This window comes from Musca vetustissima, unplaced genomic scaffold (assembly GCF_032173495.1).
Source record: "Musca vetustissima isolate MV318-11 ecotype Yass unplaced genomic scaffold, APGP_CSIRO_Mvet_v1 utg31921, whole genome shotgun sequence".
In the NCBI taxonomy this organism is placed as follows: Eukaryota; Metazoa; Arthropoda; class Insecta; order Diptera; family Muscidae; genus Musca; species Musca vetustissima.
This window is the reverse complement of record NW_026882892.1, coordinates 27,390-36,149: the sequence shown is the minus strand read 5'-3', so window position 1 is coordinate 36,149 and position 8,760 is coordinate 27,390. Positions and strand designations below refer to the sequence as shown.

At 37.0% G+C, this 8,760-nt stretch overlaps 1 pseudogene; it reads right to left on the bottom strand.

Annotated features, from left to right (window-relative positions):
• Positions 1-3,832: 3,832 nt before the first annotated feature.
• Positions 3,833-8,293, bottom strand: LOC133329594 (basigin-like; annotated as a pseudogene).
• Between the last annotated feature and the right edge of the window lie 467 nt (positions 8,294-8,760).

Sequence of the window (8,760 nt, the reverse complement as noted above, 5' to 3'; positions counted from 1 at the left end):
AAGGGTACCCCCCAAATGTCGGTATTTTGGGGTTCTTGAGCGCGTTTTTCAACCGATTTCGCTGAAATTTGGTACATTTGGTTCCTATTGGGTGCCAAATATCTCCACCAAAAATTATAAATATAGGTCCATTTTTTCGGATAGCCTCCATATAAGGCTACCCCCCAATTTTCGTTATTTTGAGGTTCTTGAGCACGTTTTTCAACCAATTTCATGTTAATTGTTCTGTTTAATATACCCATAGTGGTGAAGGGTATCATATAGTCGGCCCCGTCCGACTTTACTACTTTCCTTACTGGTTTATATTAAAATAGTTATGAAATTTGTTCCGCGTTTTGGGTTTGGTTCTAAGACTCTGTTGTAACTATATCACCTGTGGGGGATATCGAGATAAAAAACTAGAACGTAAGGTTCGATAATGAACTATATATGAACTATAACCCGTATTTAAACCTAGCCCCTGTGTGGGAGGTACCAGAAGGAGTGGACCGATATTCCCTATCTTCGATTTTGAACTAAGTTTGGAAGAAATAATAAGATTGGCAAAGTTTGGATGAAATGTAAATTTTCTGAAACGGATTTGGTCCAAAGAAACATGGGGTCTAGATCCAATATTTCGATGAGGCACATTTTCACGGTGAAAATTGTATACACCCTCATTAGCCATAAGGCTGAGGGTATAATTATCCATTAAAAATTTCTGAAATTTGTATTATAGTTTACATAGAAATGTCGGTATAGGTCCACTTTTTGGTATGTTCCCTAAATTTTCATTTCTAGTACCTGTCAGTATATCTATGGTGGAGGGTATACAAAGTTCGGCCCGGCCGAACTTAACGCTTATTCACTTGTTTATATTAATATAGTTATCTGATTTTTCCGAGTTTTGAGTTTGGTTCTAACACTCTGTGGTAATCATTTCAATGTCGGTATAGGTCCATTTTTTGGTATGTTCCCTATATTTTCATTTCAAGTACCTGTCTATGGTGGAGGGTATCCAAAGTTCGGCCCGGCCGAACTTAACGCTTTTTCACTTGTTTTTGTCATAATTCTGCAAAACGTAAACATTCAATAGGGTGGATCGAAAATGGTGACAGTAGTGGTGGTAAAATATTTTTTTAATTGAGTTAATCAAGTTAGTTTTGAACACATTTTGTAGGGCAATGTTCCCTGATTGCAAATGTGAAATAAGATTTTGAAAATCAAATAAGGTGAATACAAAACATATGAAAAAATCACTGAGTGGAACAGCATAGTCGGACGGGCCGACCATATGACAACTACCACGAATATCTAACTTTCTGCGGTTCTGTACTTTGGACGGAAATATTTCGCGATATTTACAACCACTAGGCCAATTGCAGATCAACAACTCCACTTTCTAACCCTTTCAAATCTTATTTTGCCGATGTAAATATTTATGTCCTAAAATAAAACCAGTAGGGAAAGTAGTAAAGTCGGACTGAGCCGACTACATGATACCCTTCACCACATTTTGTATATTCTACAAATGTATCCCAACAGACGTCGCGTTTTTGTTATATATCCATATCTGAACCGATTTCAGGGAAACTTCCCAGAGACTAATTTGTATTACTTCAGCACGTTGTGTCAATCGGCCTAGCTATGGATCTTTTCACGAAACTTAGCACACGACATTCTAGACTTAATTCAGTACGCTATGACAAATTTCGTGCACATTGAATAATTTTCAGAGACTTTAGTGCACCAATTACATAAAATCGGACGAAAGATATATAAGAGCTATATCTAAATCTGATTTTCACAAAACTTAGCACACGTCATTCTAGACTTAATTTAGTGCGCTATGCCAAATTTCGTGCAAATCGAATGATATATAGGGACTTTGGTACACCATTTACGTTAAATCGGACGAAAATATATTTGAGAGCTATATCTAAATCTGAACCGATTTTCACAAAACTTTGCTTACATCATTTTAGACTTAATTCGGTACGCTATGCCAAAATTCGTCCAAATCAAAAGATTTTCAGGGACTTTAGTGGATTATTTACCTAAAGTCGGGCGAAACTATATATGGGAGCTATATCTAAAGCTTAACCGATTTTCACGAAACTTTGCACACATCATTCTAGACTTAATTCAGTGCGCTATGCCAAATTTCGAGCAAATCGAATGATATATAGGGACTTTTGTACACCATTTACCTTAAATCGGACGGAAATATATATGGGAGCTATATCAAAATCTGAACCGATTTTTTCCAATTTCAATATGGTTCGTCCTTGGGCCAAACAAATGAGCTGTGCCAATTCGGATCATAAATGCGACATGTATTTTGTTTACAAGTTATCATGGACAGACGGACGGACATGCATAAATCGACTCAGAAAGTGATTATATGCATATTCTCAAAAGGAAAGCATATCCACAAAGACATAATACCCTGTACCACAGTGTGGTGATCTATATGATTTCCTCATCTGTGGAAAAATTTCGTTTGATACAGCTCGTTGTTCGTTTCGGAGCGTCGATCCACTAATTTTTGGGAAAGATAACCGACTTAAATCTGAACCGATTTTCACAAAACTTTGCACACATCGTTCTAGATTTAAAATAAGAGAAAAACGCGTTTAAAGTTTGAGAAGCCCTTTAGCCGTCACTTGATGCTGACACAATAAATCGGCAATATCTTCAAGAGTTCTTGAGATTTACACTTGAAATTTTGTAGGGACATTCTTGAATTATTGTAGATTCGAATTAAGTGAAGAAAATTTTGACCCTGAGAATTAAGGGGACCCCCACTTAATTCTGTACACTATGCCAAATTTCGTGCAAATCGAAAGATATATAGGTACTTTGGTGCTCCGCTTACCTTAAATCGTACGAAAATATATATGGGAGCTATATCTAAATCTGAAGCGACTTTTCCCAATTTCAGTAGGGTTCGTCCTTGGACCGAATAAGTAACCTATGCCAAATTGCATCCAATTCGGATCTTAAATGCGACCTGTACTTTGTTTTCAATTTAACATGGACAGACCGACGGACGGACATGCATAAATCGACTTTGAAAGTGATTCTATGGATATTCTCAAAAGGTACCATGTTTCTATCTCATTTCCTTTTGCCTGTTACAAACATATGCACAAAGACATAATACCACAGTCTGGGGAAGGGTATAAATGGCTTTGTACCCTAGACCACAAAAATAACCATAATTACTTTTAATTGATATATAGAACAGCAAAAATTTATTAACCGAGTTAGTTTAAATTTGATACAGCACATAAATTTGGGCCAAGGACGAGCACCATCAAATTTTTTTTCGATCCCTTTTATGGTAGTGCACTAAAATTTCTGATATCGTGCTCCCATACATAATTTAAATCGCCTTACTATGAGGTTGGGCTCCACCGTACGACATGTGTCTTTTACTTACTGGTTATTATTTAATTCTCTCTTTTCATTCACTATTATATTCATTCTCTTCATTGTTTAAGGATTAATAGATTCTAATGATATTCTTCAATTTCATATTTTTTTCATGAATATTCATATTAGAGTGCTGCTTTAGAGATAATGAGAAATATTTTAAATTTCAAATTAATTTTGGATTTTATTTCTCTTCATTTTTTTCTACTTCAAAATTTTCTCATTATCTCAACAGGACTAACTAATCTTTGGATATTTTTTTGTTGTATTTTCTTTCATTCATTCTCTCTCTCTGTTTAATATGTTAATGGAACACTTAAATCAGAAATGAACACACACACACACATAAATATATACCTAATATTACACATACATATATGTATATTTTTTACAGCAAATATAAAGTTGAACTTACATAGAATATTGTCAGGATGAGTAGAAGGCTGTGTGGTACATGCAGTCGTGTTGCCAGTTCATGTTGCATGGCGGCATGTTTTTCACTATTGATGATATGTACAAAAACACTGTCGCTATCTGTGTTGACGAAGTTAATGATGACGGCGACGACGGCGATGGTGTGTGGAATGGTATACAACACGCACACACACACACCCAGCAGCCACATCACAATGTCAGGAATGCGTATTGAAAGAAGTGGGAGAAAAAATAAGAAGAAAAAAGTCAACCAACAAAATAATAGAGATAAACAAAACGTTTACATGAACGCCTGAATAGGTTATGATGGCAAACAATGCGGTAGTCCTTTTGCAAAGGACACAAACATTGTTTTTGTTTTGTTCTACTCGCTCGATTATTGTTTCGGGCCATGCTAACCGACTACTACTGCTACTCACTTGAATTGTCTGCCGCACACGTATAGTTGCCCGAGTCCGTGTGTGTTACGCGTGAAATCACCAGACTGCTCGTTTTCATTTGCTGTTCGGATACAACCCGTATGCCGCCCCTTGTTTAGTAGTCGATTAATTCGCTGTCCTTGTACCACAGCATGTTAGTATATGGACCGGGCGCTGTGGTGCTATGCAGGTTAAATTGATGTCACTACCATCCTGCACGAACAATTCTCGATTCGAGAGAATTTGTGCCTTGGATGCTGTGGAGGAAGAGAAAAAACACAAATGTGGAATATTAACATAAATATTTTTAGCATATCTTAATTAAAATAGATTCCGAAAATAGTAAAGTAGTTATGGTAGGCATGATGATGATGAGGGCGATGATGCCAAGTTTTATGGATATTGTTCGTGAAAATTGTAATGAAAAGGTTATTTCATGTATACACCTATATACGTATATACATAAATGTTTATAAAAGTATATACAAATGTGCGTTAAGGTATTGGTATTTTTCCGTAGATGTTTTTGGTAAAAGGTGTAGTAAAGTGAAATTAATTTTGAGGCTAGAATATAATATATGGTTAAAGAGAATTCAATATATTGTTATTCTGAACCGAGATAGCATACTGAACTTTTGGATATATTTTCTATAAACCTAGTAGAAGGTTATGAGCCCACCACAATATATTAAATTCGGCAAAAAAAATGGAAAAGACTTTTGAAACGTCATTGATATTCTAAATGAGTTCTGCTTAACATTAACCAATGAAATATCCCTCATATAACCTTACCCCAAGTTTTCGCTTTCGGGGATTTGTTCACGTATTGTCTGTCATTTGGTACTTTTTTAGAGAAGCAAATCTCTCTACTAAAAATTTTATTAACTTTTTGAAAAAGCTTCTGGTATTAAATAGTGACGGCGAATAAGATAAAATAAGAGATGAGGCCAGAATAGAAATTAATCAGCTGAAGAACAATAAAGCAGCAGGAGCCGATGGGTTACCAGAAAAACTATTCAAGACTGGTGGTCAGACGCTGATCAGGAGCATGTACCAACTGATTAGTACAATTTGGCTAGAGGAATGTATGCCCAATGGTTGGAACCTCAGCATCCTGTGTTCCGTGCACATAGGGGAATTAGTATCCTCCCCATGACAAAAAAATCCATACAGCGTGCTGTGTGAACAACTGAAACCAAAGGTCAATAACTTTATAGGACTAATTGGACTAATGCAGCTTCAGACCAGGTACATCCACCATAGACTAGATTTTCATTCGTCAACCCTAACCGCTCAGAGGTGTCTGCGTTGGGCATTCCTGCAAAATTAATACGATTATGCAGGATAACTTTAGGTGGCACAAGGTCAGCAGTTAATGTCAGAAAGGACCTCACGGAGCCCTTCAATACCGAACGAGGATTTAGACAAGGTGACACTATGTCGTGTGAACTTTTTAACTTCCTGCTAGAAAAATTCATACTAGGTAGAAAGGTGAACAGAAATGACACTCTATACACCAAACATCACATGTTACTCGCCGATGACATCGACATAATGGCTCGAACATTGCGAGCGATAACAGTTACCTCTGAACGAATTGAGAAGGAGTCGGTCAAAGTGGGTCTGGCAGTAAATGACGAGAAGACCATGCTGATTTTACAACACGCAAGACGTCCAGTAGAATCGGACCAACTGTGAAACTTGAGCAATACAGCTTTGAGGTAGTTAAAAATTGTATCTACCTCGACACCGCCATAAACAAAAAAAAAAAAAAATGGCATCAGTTTTGAGATACGGAAATAGGATAGTGTTGGCCAACAGATGCTACGATGGTCTAAGTAAGCAATTCAACCTGTCGCCAGAACAAACTCACACTCTACAAGACACTGATACTATGGATCTGAAGCATGGCTACTTGCGCAAACGGCTACTTGCGCCGATCTGCGTCGACGTGAATATCGCCGTGGAATGAACCTCGAGTTGTATCATCTATTCTCGGATATCGACTTAGTCAGGCGTATCGAGCTGCAGCGTCTACGGTGGCTGGGTCATGATGTGCGAACGGATGTTTCACGCAGAAGGGGAATGCCATAAATTCGATGGAAATATCAAGTGGAAGACAATATTTCGAAACAGGGTCTTTCAAATTGGAAAAGCTGCGCAAAATCCCTCTGTTGCTACTTTTCTCACAATCATTCATTGAAGTATAGTTCCATGTGTAGTTGGAAACTTCACTTTAAATAACTGTCAGATTTGTATGTGGATTATCCATAATACTGTGATGAACATTTATAACTTGCATTGTTATACCCTTCACCACACTGTGGTACAGGGTATTATGTATTTGTGCATATGTTTGTAACAGGCAAAAGGAATCAGGATAGTCCCATGGTTCCTTTTGAGAATATGCATAGAATTATTTGGTCCAAGGACGAACCCTATTGAAATTGGGAAAAAATCGGTTGAGATTTAGATATAGCTCCCATATATATTTTCGTCCGATTTAAGGTAAATGGTGCACCAAAGTCCCTATATATGCTTCGATTTGCACGAAATTTGGTATAGCCTACAGAATTATGTCTAGAATGATGTGTGCCAAGTTCCGTGAAAATTAGTTCAGATTTAAATATAGCTCTCTTTTATAGTTTCGTCCGATTTTAGGTAAATGGTGCACCAAAGTTCCTGGAAATCATTCGATTTGCACGAAATTTGGTATATCCTCTTAAATTAAGTCTAGAATGTTGTGTGCTAAGTTTCCTGAAAATCGGTTCAGATTTAGATATAGCTCTCATATATAGTTTCGTCCGATTTAATGTAAATGGTGCACCAAAGTCCCTATATATGTTTCGATTTACACGAAATTTGGTATAGCCTGCAGAATTATGTCTAGAATGATGTGTGCCAAGTTTTGTGAAAATCAGTTCAGATTTATATATAGCTCCCTTTTATAGTTTCGTCGGATTTTAGGTAAATGGTGCACCAAAGTCCGTGGAAATCATTCGATTTGCACGAAATTTGTTAAAGCCGACTGAATAAAGTTTAGAATGAGGTGTGCTAAGATTCGTGACAATCGGTTCAGATTTACATATAGCTCACATATATATTTTCGTCCGATTTAAGGTAATTGGTGCACCAAAGTCCTTATATATCTTTCGATTTGCACGAATTGTGGTATAGGGTACTGAATTACGACTAGAATGATGTGTGTTAAGTTTCGTGAAAATCGTTTCAGATTTACATACACCTCTTATATGTATATATATTTTCGTCCGGTTTTGTCCGATTGACACAACATACTGAAATTAATATAATCTCTGGTAAGTTCCCTTGAAATCGATTCAGAAATAGATATGGCATAGCTTCCATATATAATTTCGACCTATTCATGGTAATTGTAAACCAAGTAATCAATGGCTGTCTGATTGAGATTAAATTTTAATGCGTGTGTCAAGTTTGCTTTAAATCTATTCACGAAATTTAGCATAGGTTGCAGAATGTCATATGTAGGGATTGATGTTAGTCGGTTTAGATATAGATACAGATCACACATTTTAGTTCGTTCAATTTAGGATACATATGCAGAATACACCCACAGTGGTGAAGGGTATCATATAGTGGGCCCAGTCAGACTTTACTATTTTTCTTACTGGTTAATTAATTAAAATAATGAAATAAGTACTACTTACTGGCAACTTTTAATTTATAGGATTGGCTAATTTTTGGTTCTGTCGAAACTTGGCACTCATAGATGCCCGCATCACGCGGTTGCACTGAGACGAATTTCATCGCGCAAGAAATCGCTGATCATTTGTATATGTCATGATGCCTATTGTCAGTATGTGTAGGTCACGTTTTCGTGTAGGTGTAGGTCACGCACGATCACCCAAATTTCGTACACGACAATGCAGACGAGCTGTTCTTCCGACGGCACCAATGACATCACGATTTGTTGTGTTTTCAAATTCTCGTTCTTGCTGATCATAACTACCGAGGATCATATTGTTAATATCATGGAGGGATGAGACTGATGTGTTGTTGTTGGTCAACATTTTCAGGGCTGGAAAGAAAGAAAGAGAATTGTGGGAAACGATTAATCAGCCAGATATCAATATAGTATTTTTTAATAAACCGAAGCCAATATATTCCATAAATTTAAGTATCATAGTCATATATACAATAATTAAAGTCTTAAACTTCAAAAATTGACACATCATCCTTTCTTTGTTTGGGCCCTCTTGTCCATGACCCCATCACACCTCTATCTCCCACCACCCAACAACAGAATTCCCATCATGCCAATAGATTGCCATTACCATAGAACTGCAACAAAATCATGCCAAAACTCAATTTCCTATGGCAGCAATTTATTTCCGCTGACCACTTTTTTTGGAGTGCCAAAGCAAAAACCGACAAAACCGCCAACATCACCGACTCTGGCTTTGTAGATTGGTGAGGGAGCCATATGCTTTTACACCTAAACGAAATGGCG